The sequence below is a fragment of the Chiloscyllium plagiosum genome, unplaced genomic scaffold (genome assembly GCF_037043375.1).
Source record: "Chiloscyllium plagiosum isolate Xiang-an unplaced genomic scaffold, Cpla_swu_hap1 HiC_scaffold_12, whole genome shotgun sequence".
NCBI lineage: Eukaryota > Metazoa > Chordata > Chondrichthyes > Orectolobiformes > Hemiscylliidae > Chiloscyllium > Chiloscyllium plagiosum.
In genome coordinates this window covers 35,528,068-35,541,143 of record NW_028270150.1, presented here as the reverse complement: position 1 = coordinate 35,541,143, position 13,076 = coordinate 35,528,068, and the positions used below count along the sequence as shown (strand labels likewise).

The 13,076-nt window shown below is 40.0% G+C and overlaps 2 protein-coding genes across 10 annotated transcripts in view; one reads left to right on the top strand and one right to left on the bottom strand.

Moving 5' to 3' along the window:
• cmss1 (cms1 ribosomal small subunit homolog) overlaps positions 1-13,076 on the bottom strand; it is a 397,195-nt gene that overhangs the window by 227,423 nt on the left and 156,696 nt on the right. Inside the window, exon 1 of one of the 9 annotated variants that reach the window (XM_087992622.1) lies at positions 9,868-10,001. The exons of the other annotated variants lie outside the window; for them this stretch is intronic. The gene's annotated coding sequence lies outside the window, so the exon portion shown is untranslated. Of the gene's footprint in view, positions 1-9,867; positions 10,002-13,076 lie in introns of those variants that run through there. 9 annotated transcript variants of the gene reach the window in all.
• The window catches only part of filip1l (filamin A interacting protein 1-like), a 309,751-nt gene that overhangs the window by 162,413 nt on the left and 134,262 nt on the right, over positions 1-13,076 (top strand). The gene's annotated exons all lie outside the window — the stretch shown is intronic.

The window sequence follows — 13,076 nt, the reverse complement described above, 5'->3', positions numbered from 1 at the left end:
TTGGTTGTTGGCATCACGTTTAGAGATTACATATGCTTGTGACTATGTGTTAAAAGCTCAAAATTGACGCCAGACTGCTGTATGCTTTGACCACATTTCATGCTATTCAACACTATGAGCTAAGACCCACCACAGATAACATTAAATGACCTGTTGATCCGATGGAGCTTAAGTAATATTTCTGGTGAAATGAAAGAAATGATACACAAAAATTTTCACCTGGGGGTAATTACGCATTGTAATAATTAACAGATGCTAAATGGACAGCAGGATATTCTGCACCCATAGAGTATTTTCAGTTTCGTTGACTGCATTTTTTCTGCTGTGCACTGGTCTTCATTTGGGTTTGCTCCCTTAACTGTTAAGTAACAGTTTCTTTTTCAATAAAGCTTCCCACATCCATCAGATTGTGTGAAAGCATTTTGGGGTATGCTGACTGCTATTCACTGAGACAGTAGACAAGACTGAACTCTCCAACATTAATTACTTAACCATTAACATATACCAGTGTAACCTCACCATTATTTTGTTTGCCTGCATGTATTGTCCTCCTTCAGGTTTCTGCTTGACCAATTGGTATGCTGTGAATTTCATGGGATGGAATTTTCAGACTGAGCAACTGATTACTCCATCAAATATTAAACCATTAGAGTTTCCAGTACACAACGAGACTTTTGACTCATTGGGCAAAATTTAACTACAGCTTCAGAGTTCAAATGTTGGAACCAAATTTGGAATCAGAGTTTCCAGTTGACAAAAGTGCTCAAATTTAATTCTCAATTAAAGACAGCAGCAGGCTATTGATGCTGCTAATCAGATGGCCAGCATTTCAGGAGTCTCTGCAGTCACAGTGGAGGCAAGTAGGAGGCTTCATGGGTGCCTCAAAATGGTGGTCTGTAGAAGTATGAAAAGCAGTAGATTGTTTGGGATAATGGAATACCTTTCTTATTGGAATGCCTGTGGCCCCCTGTTTGGAGGATGGAGCTTCTGCTGATGACAAAGAGACCACCTTGATCACGCTAGCAGAAATCTCATGTGATGGGGGGTTGTGGCACTCCACCATCCTCATTGTACAAATTGGTTTCCCTCCACCTTGGAATGGGCCAAAAATCCACATTCCTGTCTGTCCATAGCAAACTAGCCCATGTTGAGCTGTCCTGATACTATTCCTCCCTGTTTTTCTGATACCACTGCCTTAACAGGGCTGGAAAAAATTCTGCCTCTTATGTTTACGAGCCTTTGTCAAAGCAAGATCTAAAATTAAATCTCACTACCTCTCTGTCTACATAACATTGTACGTTTATGTACTTCAAATATTTATTTCATTTTCTTTAACATATGCAACAGCCTCAGCCACAGTGATTCCCCATGGCAAAGCCTTCCACACCAAACAATCCTCTGTAAAAACATTTCTCCCAACATCGCTCCTCAATCGAATAATTTAAATTTAATTTTTCCTCATCACCATAAAGCAAATAAAATACTACTTTTCTACCCAATGTATCACAGCTGTCACCTATGCAAATATTGTGCGTTTTATTCCTATTATTGAATCTTGGCTTTTATATATTCTTATATATTTCATACCTCTTGCCACAAAATTCAGTTCTCTTTCACCTGCTTTAATTGTCTCATTGACTTGACATATGCCTTTGACTATTTTAGGCTTTTAAAGCATTAAACCTCTCTCACCCTCGTGAATTCACACCAAGAACTTGGCATTTTGGTATTGTCCTAACAAAATGGAAAATTAGTCATATTTTTGTATTCCTTGACTCTGAGTAAGTGACCAGCAAAATTCCCTTGGCTACAGCCAGAACTCCTCTATAGCCAGCTAAGCAGAGAATCATAAATTGTAGGCTAACTTAGAAATATTGCAAATTTTGCCATATGCCCAATAGAAAAATACCGTATCCTTTTTACACATTTTGAAGCAACCTAACAGATAATAAACCATGTTTATCTACGTTTAGTAAGTTAGAAGAGGTACAATTAGATTGATAATAAATAAATGCAACAGTACCAGAGAACTCGTGGACAATTAAAGCGATTCATGCATATATGAAAAGAAAGATAGAGAATGTCCAGGAATTTGTAGACCAATTAACCATATGTCAGTGAGAGGAAAGTTAATGGAATCCTTACTCAAGAATGAAATAGAAAATATCTTGATAAAGAGTAGTCAACAGAGGTTCCAAAAGGGAAGGTCATGCTTTTCAATTAGTTATTTGAAAAAGCAACAGAAAAGATAGGCATGAGTAATACAGTGGACGTAATGTGTTTAGATTTCCAAAAAGCCTTCAATAAGAGATTACATAATAAATCCACGTTAAAATCTGAACATATGGAGTCAAATAACCAGTAGCAGAATTAATAACAAGTTGGTGATGAAAAGAAAACAGTATTATTAAAGATATTTATAGTGGTTATTTCAAACAATCAAATAGTGGAATGGTATTCCAGAAGGGTGGAAGCTGGCACCACCATTGCTTACTGATTACAGATAATATTTGGTTTCAGATTTTCAGTAATTCAAAGAAACTCTCCAAAGAGGTGTAATAATTTAAGTGGCCATAAATTTGGTACTTCACATTTTAGCTGGTGCAGGAATGAAGTCAGCTTAGGCTTCATGCATGAGTGGTTCCTGGTCAGCTGCCTGCACTTAAATTCCATTTTGGTAGTTTGACCATGTGGAACCTAGACTTTGCAGGAAGAGACCAGCTCAGACAAGTCTGTTCTTGGTGCATTTCCTTTGGATAGCCGGGATGCCCCATATACCCCAGACACTTTGGGGATGGGAGTCAGGTATCTTTTGGGTTAGGGGGAATGGGGGTGTGGTTACGTTCCTTCTGTTTGGGGTGGAGAGGGTGAAGCTGTAAGGAATCTTTTGAGATTATCAATAGTAGAGAAGATTGCATTTAAAAGCTTCATAAAATTGGAAATGTGAAGCTTTCAAAGAAATGTCAGACTTGTCAATATTTAACAAGAGGCATTGAACCTATCAACAGCTAGTAGTGGCATGGCAGGTGAAGTGGCAAGGTGTGGAACAGTGAATTGCACAAGCTGGCACTAAGTTGGGCATCAAGGGTCTTGGAGATGGGTAGGGAGACATAGGGTGATATTCAACAGCAATAGATCACATGGGTTGACATGAACAAAGCATGGGATGAGGCATTGGATGGATGAAGGTTGGAGGAATTTATTTTAATTTTTTTTACATTTCAGATTTAGGAAGTAATGCTAGGGTCCAAAGGCAATCTGACTTTGCAATAAAAGCCTCCTCAGATTTATCTGGGTCACTTGGTCCAATTTCCAAACCAGCCTGATCCAGTGGACTGCAATCAGGGGCAATCCAAATATGTGTAGGTTATGTGAATTGGCCATGCTAAATTGCCAATACTGTTCAAGGATGTGTAGGCTAGGTGCATTCGTCAGTGGTAAATGTAGAGTAATGGGGGATGGGTCTGGATGAGTTACTCTTCAGAGGGTTGGTATGGGCTTGTTGGGCCTAATGGCCTGTTTCCATACTGTAGGGATTCTATGAATGGCCATTTTTAAAGGTCGGATATGTAGAGCCAGGAACTCCCCCTCTTTTGTACATTGAACTTGGGAACAGAAATCAGGGCTTTGGGTTCTGAAATCAGAAGTACCATTTCAAAATTTCTGATGAATACAGCATTCAGAAATGCAGTAATATATTGGTGACCACAGCAAAAGACAATGACACATTAATGAACATCCAGAATGGACTTATAACTGCCAAATGAACCTCAGCGTAGATACCTGAAAGGCAGTTTATTTTGATCGGAAGAATAGCAAGATCATATATTCCTCAGAAAATTAGCATCTAAATGGGCGGGATGAACAGGGGAATCTGGGGTGGGAGCACAATGAATATGTAAATCACTCTGAGTAGTGATGTAGGTTAACAAAGCCATTCAAACAATATAAAACAAAGGACCGACATTAATTTCTTGAGGGAAATAATGAAAAAGATTTGCCACATTGAAATTATACTCCAGTTGAAGTCTAACCTGATGGCTGGGCAGGTAGACAAGTAGCAAATGTAAATAAAACATAATGAACTGCAGATGCTGGAAACCGGAAACAAAAACAGACAATTCTGGGAAACATCAGCACGTCTGGCAGCATCTGTGAAGAGAAAGCAGAGCTAATGTTTTGAGTCCAGTGACCCTTCTTCAGAACAAAAGGAAGTAGCAAATGAAATTCAATGTGCAGAAGAGTGAGGTAATGCACATGAAGAAGTCAAACAAGGCAAATATTACACAATAATTATGGGAATACTGAGGGGTTTAGAGTGAATCTTCAAAGATCCCTGAAGGTTGCAGAGCACGCCGCTACGGTTGTTAAGAAGGCATATGGAATAAATTTCTTCATTAGGCAGAGTCACAGAATACAAGAACAGATATATTATACAGGAACTGTATAAATCATGAATGATGCTACAATCACTGAGTACTGTGTGCAGTTCTAGTCACCTCATTACAGAAAGGATGTAACTGCACTTGAGAATAGATGAAGTTTTACAAGGATGTTGCCAGGACGGTAAAAATGCAGCTATGAGGAAAGATCAGATAGCTTGAGGCTATTTGTCACCGAACAGAAGTGGCTGAGGGGAAATTCAAATGAGATGTACTAAATTATAAAGAGCCAATTTACATTAGCAGAGAAGTCCAGTGACATGGGACATTATTTAGTCATAACAGATTAGCGGGAAAATTAGGAATATTATTTTCTCCCAGAGGCAGATGGAGGGCCTGAAACACTCTGCCTAAGAGTGTGGGAGAGGCAGAAACTCTTGACTAATTTAAAAAAAGTAGCTCAAGTATTGAAACCAGGAAGGTTCCAGACCAAATGCTGGAAGAGAGATTAGGCAGGGTGGCTCATGCTTAACTGGCACAGACACAATGGCCTTTTCCTGTGCTTTAAGCTTTCTGTGATTCAATTCATACTGCCAACCTTTAGGGTGGATGTGAAGGTTTTAGAAAGGGTACAGAAAAGATTTATGAGGACTGTTCCAGGAATGAGAGACTTTAGTTCCCTGGATTGTTTGGAGAAACTGGAGAGGATAGACCAAGAAGATTTGACAAATGTGTTCAAAATAATGAGGGTTTTGAGACAGAGTAGATAATGAAAAACATTTCTTTTAATGAGGGGGTTGGGAACCAAAGGACACAAGTTTAAGGTGAAAACCAAAAGAGATAAAAGCGTTATGAGAATTTTTTTTTTAATTACCGGGAATCATTTGATTCTGAAATGCATTCCTTGGAAGGGTGGTTCAATTGTGGCTTTCAAAGAGAAATTAGCTAAGCACCTAACGAAAAGAAAACCATATTTAACAAGGATAAAGAAGAACTAAAGAATATGCAAAGTTAATTTATTAGAATGATGATATAATAGAGTAGTTATATCCATCAAGAAAGATTGAACAGCTTAATATTTTGTGCTCTGGAAGCAAAGATAGAGGAGTGACCTTATAAGAGAACAATAATATTTATTAAATGGTTTGATAACATAGGATAATAAGATGTTTCCATTTGTAGATGTGACTGGTACTAACAAATATCAGATGGTCACTGACAAATTCAACATGGAATTTAGGAGAAACCTTTTTACTTAGCTAGTTAGAATATAGAACTTGCTAGCACAAGGGTTAGCTGAGGTGAGTGCTGTAGTTGCATTTAAGGGGAAACTAGATGAGCTCGAGGTAAAAAGAAATGGAAGAATTTGCTGATTGAGTTAGAGATAGTAAGTTGGAGGAGACATTATGGAGCATAAACAACAGCATAGAATTGTTGGACCCAGTCACCTATTCCAGGTATCAGACAACAAAATAAAACAAAGAACTGTGGATGCTGGAGACCTGAAACAAAAACAGAAATTGCTGGAGAAACTCAACAAAGCTGGCAGCATCTGTGACAAGAAAGCAGAGTTAACATTTTGAGTCCAGTGACTCTTCATCAGAATCCATCCTCATGAAGAGTCACTGAACTCAAAACATTAGCTCTGCTTTCTTCCCACAGACCTGCTGAGTTTCACCAGCAATTTCTGCTTTGTATCTGACGACCAATATAATTTCATTACAAATGTAAAACCATCTTGAAATGGTGCACTTTTTTTATCCTGCACTACAAACTTGCAGCCTGGAACTGACAAACACTTTCTACTCTCAAATATCCCTGACCAATTATCAAATAAATATTGAATACCCTGAGGCTTCATACTACATCACAATTAACATTAAACAGATCATAATTAGATTAGATTACTTACAGTGTGGAAACAGGCCCTTCGGCCCAACAAGTCCACACCGACCCGCCGAAGCGTAACCCACCCATACCCCTACATTTACCCCTTTACCTAACACTACGGGCAATTTAGCATGGCCAATTCACCTGACTTGCACATCTTTGGACTGTGGGAGGAAACCGGAGCCCCCGGAGGAAACCCACGCAGACACGGGGAGAACGTGCAAACTCCACACAGTCAGTCGCCTGAGTCGGGAATTGAACCCGGGTCTCTGGCGCTGTGACGTAACAGTGCTAACCACTGTGCCACCGTGCCGCCCACGTACCATTGTACCATTGTAACCTATTCCACATTTCTAACATGTTCCTAAAATATGGGGGTCACATTAATTGCTCATCCCAACAGCTCTGAGAATAAAATGGCAAGCCTTTTTCTCAAAATACAGCAGTCTATGATATGATCATACTTTAGTAATGCTGTTAGATAAGGAATTCCAAGTACTGATCAGTGAAAATGAAGGAATGACAATATATGACCAATTCAGAAAAGCGTACAACTTAGACTACGGTGTGGATGTTCCATGCACCAGTTGCCCTGATATTCTAGCTGGTAGAAGTCTCAGATATGGAGAAACATCAAAGTCTTTTCAATAGGTTGCTGCAGTGTATCCTATAGAAAATGAACATTTGCAACCATGTTATAACTGGGAGATTTTGGGGAATTAAATGAGGTTGAGCTTGTTGCAGCTTAATTCACTCAAGCAACTAGAAAGCATTCTTGCTCACTCCTGACTTGCACGTTGGAGGTGGGGAAGAGATTCTGGGGAGGTACGTTGCAGGTTACCAAGCCACTGACATACTCTAATAGCCGTAATATTCCTTTTCGAGCTCATGCATTGGAGTTTCTGGCAATTGTTGAACTAGAGACTTATTGGCAGGTGCTCAGTGATAATCATACTACTGAATATGAAAGCGATTATGAATATGTGAATATGAATTTGAACATTATTTTCTTGTTTTCTCACCCTTTCCAGTCCCTTCCCACTTACATCTGTGATTCTTCTGAAGCTTTACGGCAGTTTCAGATTCAGATTCAGAATTTCAGTTCGCAGGCACCAGCTGTCTCCTCTTCACCATAGATGTATGACCCCTTTACACGTCCATCTCCCATCACCCTCCTCTGCCTGGCCGAGCTCGTCTCACTTTAAACAACCTCTCCTACAAGTCTTCACACTTTCTTCAGGTCAACGTGCTGCCATGGATGCCCACATGGGCCCCAGTTATGCCTGCCTTTTTTTGGGGGCATATGGAACATTCCTTAACTCTTAAAATAATAGATGAAGATTTGAGAAATTGAAGGGGACATACAATAAGGAAATAAGGAGAGGGGGTTGCAAGAGAAGTATGTTCCTCTTGGATTTATCTCTCATTAGTTCAGTGCTCCTTGTGATCTTCAAGATCATTCTTAACCCAGATGGGGCTGTTGGCACCTGCCTGAAGCTATTACAGCCTTCGTGTTAATTTTGAAACTTAATTTAAGATTGAAAATAATGAAACTAATGTTACAATGGTATCCTCCCTGTTTTCACAACTTCTGCCAACTGTCATAGGCACAGTCCATTTACAATACTGCCAGCCATTTCTTCTACCTTATCTTGGGCATCAGCCATGTGCTCCTGCTTTTCTCAGTGGATTACTATTATCCTCCGTAAAGCTACTTAGCTGGAGCTGGGAAACAAGCCAGTTTTATTTCAAAATGTTTATTATACATTAATTATGATTTTGTTGACAACTTCCCTCACCCACATCAGCACCACCTTCCACAAGCATTCTCTCCTTTATCTCTCTTTACTTCGTTATGTCATCCCTCTCAACCTGACATCCACCACCGCTTCCATTGCCATGCAAAGCTATAATTAGGAATATAAGACTTACAAGCAGGAGTAGGCCATTAGGCCCTTTAAGCTTCCTCCCCCTTCAATAAGTCATGGTTGATCAGTTGTCATTTCAACTCCACTTTCTTGTTGGTCCCCACCCCTGTCCGATCACACTCAGTCCTTTGTCTGTTTCTTCAATGGGAACCTTTCTTGAGTTGATAGTAATGATCTAGTAAGTGTTTTAAACAACATAAAGGTGGCTCCTGAGTCATGATCAAAGAGACACTTCTGTGGGTGGAAGTTGATATTCCTAAAGGGCTTTCTGAATATTGAGCTAAGGTGATCAATTCAAAGGAACAAAACACTCCAATTGCTGACATACAATAAGCCATTATAGCTTAAGTACATTCAGTATAATGTTAAGAAAGTATTTTTGTTCTATTTCTGGGAACATGTGGAAAATTCATTAAGAGAGTGGGGAGGATTTTCCCCTTGGTAGAGATGAAAGAAGCGCAAAATTTCAGGTGGATTGACACACCCACGTCCAACCAACTCATTAATAAAATCTGCACAGAGCAATCCATGGGTGACTTTCCCAAACTGCCATCAATAAAGACCTTTACATGGTCAAAGTGCAGACAATAAAAGGCTTCAACCTGTCACCCGCCCAATTATCTGCCTTTCTAGCAATGGAAAAAAACAGTTACTCTCCTGACAGGAGATTCAAGATAGCCTGTCTGCTTGATCACAGGGATCCCTATTTTCCCCAATCTGGGGCAATTGTTGGCATAGTTGGGGGGGGAATAGGTGACGAATGAAAGCCACTTGCCTCCAAAACCCCTCTCATCATTGCTTTGACTGCACAACTGCCCCACCCAAAAAAAACCATCTCAGTGCAGCTCTTCATGGCTGGGTCTCCAGCAACACTGCCCAGCTCCCAGTGATAGACAATTGGAGCTGAGTTACAACTGAAGTTGTTCACTCCGACACTTAGAGCGCAAAGACAACTAAATCTAGCCCACGTTGTCATTCTGTTTGCCTCCCATTCATGTCATCATAATTCTCCTGCCTAGCATACAACTTTCCCCACAATCAGCACTGGGAGACACTCATAGGTAATCGTGACCCAGACACAATCTTAAGTTGTCTAATATGATTACATTACATTACAGTGTGGAAACAGGCCCTTCGGCCCAACAAGTCCACACCGACCCGCCGAAGCGCAACCCATTCATACCCCTACATTTACCCCTTACCTAACATTACGGGCAATTTAGCATGGCCAATTCACCTAACCTGCACATCTTTGAACTATGGGAGGAAACCGGAGCACCCGGAGGAAACCCACGCAGACACGGGGAGAACATGCAAACTCCACACAGTCAGTCGCCTGAGGCGGGAATTGAACCCGGGTCTCTGGCGCTGTGAGGCAGCAGTGCTAACCACTGTGCCACCGTGCTTCCTGAAAATTTAGTTTCACAGTTAAAGTCTAATAGGCACTTTAAAAAAGTGAATGCTAAGGCAAAGCTTTGATACAGTTAGGTTAATTTTGTTCTTGAAGGAATGTTTTCCAACAAACAATTGATGCACCATTGAGCTTAGAGCCAAGTTTTAGTTATTTAAAACATTCTGTGCCCTTATTCTTTAATCGTAGACATACAGTTGGCAATTACAGTGCAAGTATTTTAAATGGAATTGCATCCACCTCAAACCCTACTTACTTCCAGATCCTCTTGGTCTACAAACCATCACCAAAATGATTCCAGGCCTTGGTATTGTTCCCACATCCTGTATGCCTCTTTTAATAGCAAATGTTACCTCAATCAGAAGATGACCCTAAGAGGGTTAATTATCCAGTTCTAGTGGAAGAGCTGCTCCATGGAGGCGGACTTGCCTCACCACGGAATTTGTGACTAAGATGTTCAATTAGGTCCAGTCAACCATCTGGCGTGCATTGATAACAGTAAAATAGCGACACTGTTTTAAATTTTTGAGATTCCACAAACCACAGAGGATGTCATAAGACACATTCCATTTGACTTTTGTACAACTGATACTTTGTTTCCTGCATAATTAAGAATCACTGACTGCTTAATACATGAAAAATGAATTCCCGTTTATCAGTCTTCCATAAATATTTAGATGTCTTCTGTTTCTGTATTTAGCTCATGTCTCAGGATCTTGTCCATACTGCTTCTGAATGTCACAAACAACACTCCATATTTTGCCCTTCTAGAATTGTTTGCACCCTTTGACACAGCTGACCACACCATCTCTCGCCAAAAGATCTCCACCATCATCTTGCTGGATAGAATTGCAATCATACGGTTCCATTCTCATTGATCAGATTGTAGCCAGACAGCTCCTCAAAAAAAGCAGTGCTATTATAATGGCCTCAATTTCAAAGCAAATTCACTAAGGCCTACATTGTCAACCAATTGAAAAGGGACACTCATTGGTTGCCTGAGGTGCGGCTTCAATGGTGGTGATGTCCTGTAGTCACTTCAGAAACCCAGGAGCCAGGGAGAGAATAAAAGATTAACTTTGTCTTAACTTAGTCTTAATTATTTATATTATAATTTCTGTAATGAAAATGGCACCAGATTATGATGACATACACTTTTCATTATATTTTCATAAATACAAGTGACAATAAATTACTGTTCTATTCTATTCTAATTTACCTTATAATCTAAGGACATTGACCAAAATTAAATCAATAAAAAACATGATTATCTGAACTGTTCAATGATTGCGAGCCAACATTGCACACATCATTGCTGGATTAAGAAGATTTACTTTAATTTTGCCAAGAAAGTAACAAGTCAGTGTATGAAAACACATTAAACATTATCTTAGGAAACCCATTGGGTTTGTCTGCTAAAATCTTATATCATACATTTCAGCACTATACATTCCTACAGTTTCATTCAACTTTTATTAATTGCTCTGAGGAGTACCTTTTCCTGTTTTCACTAAATGATAAATGCCTAGCTCTTTTTGTTTAAAAGCCATACAATGTGTACATTTAATGTTCAGGCTATTCCTAAAATAAATTAATCAGAGATGGAGAGCTGTACTTTTATGCCTCAGGACCCTAGGGCAACTATTTCTGATCTCATTGCCTGCCATTCTAATATTATCACTCAGCACTTCATTAGGGAGTAATGAGGTGATAGCTCCTGGGTCATGACGGGGCTAACTGACCGCACTTCAACAACAATAGACCACATGTATCCCATCCAGCAAGTCTTACGAGTTACATTGCTGCCTTCTCTGATCAGATTTGAAGAAAAAAACAGAATTATTTAGTGTAGCCAGCAAAGTAAACAAAAGCAAGTTTTCATGCAGCTTGTGAGAAATTTGAGTTTTGCTTAAAATAAATGAAGAAAATGCAACTACTGCAATTTGCATTTATGAAGCACCTTGAATATAGTAAAACTTCTAAAGGCATTTCACAGAAAAAATTAATATAATTGGTACTAAACCGTGAAAGAAAGAATTAGTACAGGATACAAAAATCTTGAGCAAAACTACAGATTTGAAGGACACTTAAGAAAAAGTGGAGAAACACATCACACAAACACATCATCTGGTCATTATCCAATTGCTATTTTTGAGACTGATGTACAAATTCATTGTCAATGTTGCCTACATTATTAGGACTACCCATCAACAGTACTTAATTTGCAGTAGAAGTGCTTTAGGGTATTCTATGGTTATTAAAGGTCCTATATGTATGCAAGTCCTTCTTTAGTTTATTAGGTGAAAACGTGTAGCTGGCCATATATAAAGCTCGTAACACGTGAAAAAACACAGAAGTTAACTGTATTTGAATCAAAGTTATGTGGATCAAAAAGTCAGTATTTTCATTTAATATCATGTAACAGCAAGAGATAATGGTGGAGCAGGATGCGAGTGGTTGAGTTAAGAACACAAAGGGTGCAACAACACATAATGAGTGCTACTACACTATTGCCTTTATGGTCAGCAATTTCCAGTTCACGGTGATTTATAAGTGACAGTAGGACTTTTGGGTAAGAAAATTACAGAATCGGTACGGCGCATGAGGTGGCTGTTTCGTCCATCATGCCTGCACAGGCTCTTCAAATGAACATTCTTACTCAGTACCAATCTCCTGCTATATCCCCATACACTTGCACACTACATCTATCCAAATAATCTTCCAATGCCCCCTTGAATGTGTCATCTGAACCTGCCTCAATCACATTCTCAGACAGTTCTTTCCATACATTAACTTCCTGCTACACTGGGTCCTAAGCAGACCCTGTGCAAAAATACATTAAACTGCAACCTACCTGCTCCACAGGGTCCTAGGAAGGATCACTTAACTGGAAGTAGTCACAATCCACTCCACCAGACCACCGGACTACTCAAACGTAAGAAACCTGCGAAAAAGCCGGGTAAGCATGCTGGCCTGCTAGTAAGACTGAGACTAAGTGATTTCAAGACCCCCCTTCTCCTAGCTTACTCCTAGCAAGTGTACAATCTCTGGAGGATAAGATGGACGAACTCAGATCATGGCTCAGCTTCCAGCGTGAACTGAGGGACTGCTGCGCACTCTGCTTCATAGAAACCTGGCTCAACCCATCCATTCCCAACTGTATACTTCAGGCTGATGGTTTTTCTATCCATTGTATGGACCGTACAGCGTCCTCGGGTAAGAAAAAGGGTGGAGGGGTTTGCTTTTTAATCAACAACTTGTGCACAGACATTGCAACCCTGAGCAGCCATTGCTCCCCAAACCTTGAATTCCTCACCATCAAATGCCACCCTTTTTGTCTACCACGGGAACTAACCTCTGCTATAGTAACTGCTGCGTACATACCTCCACAAGCAAACGTTCAGGAAGCTCTGGATGTGCTGTACTCCACCACTAACACCCTGGAGACAGAACACCCCGAGGCCA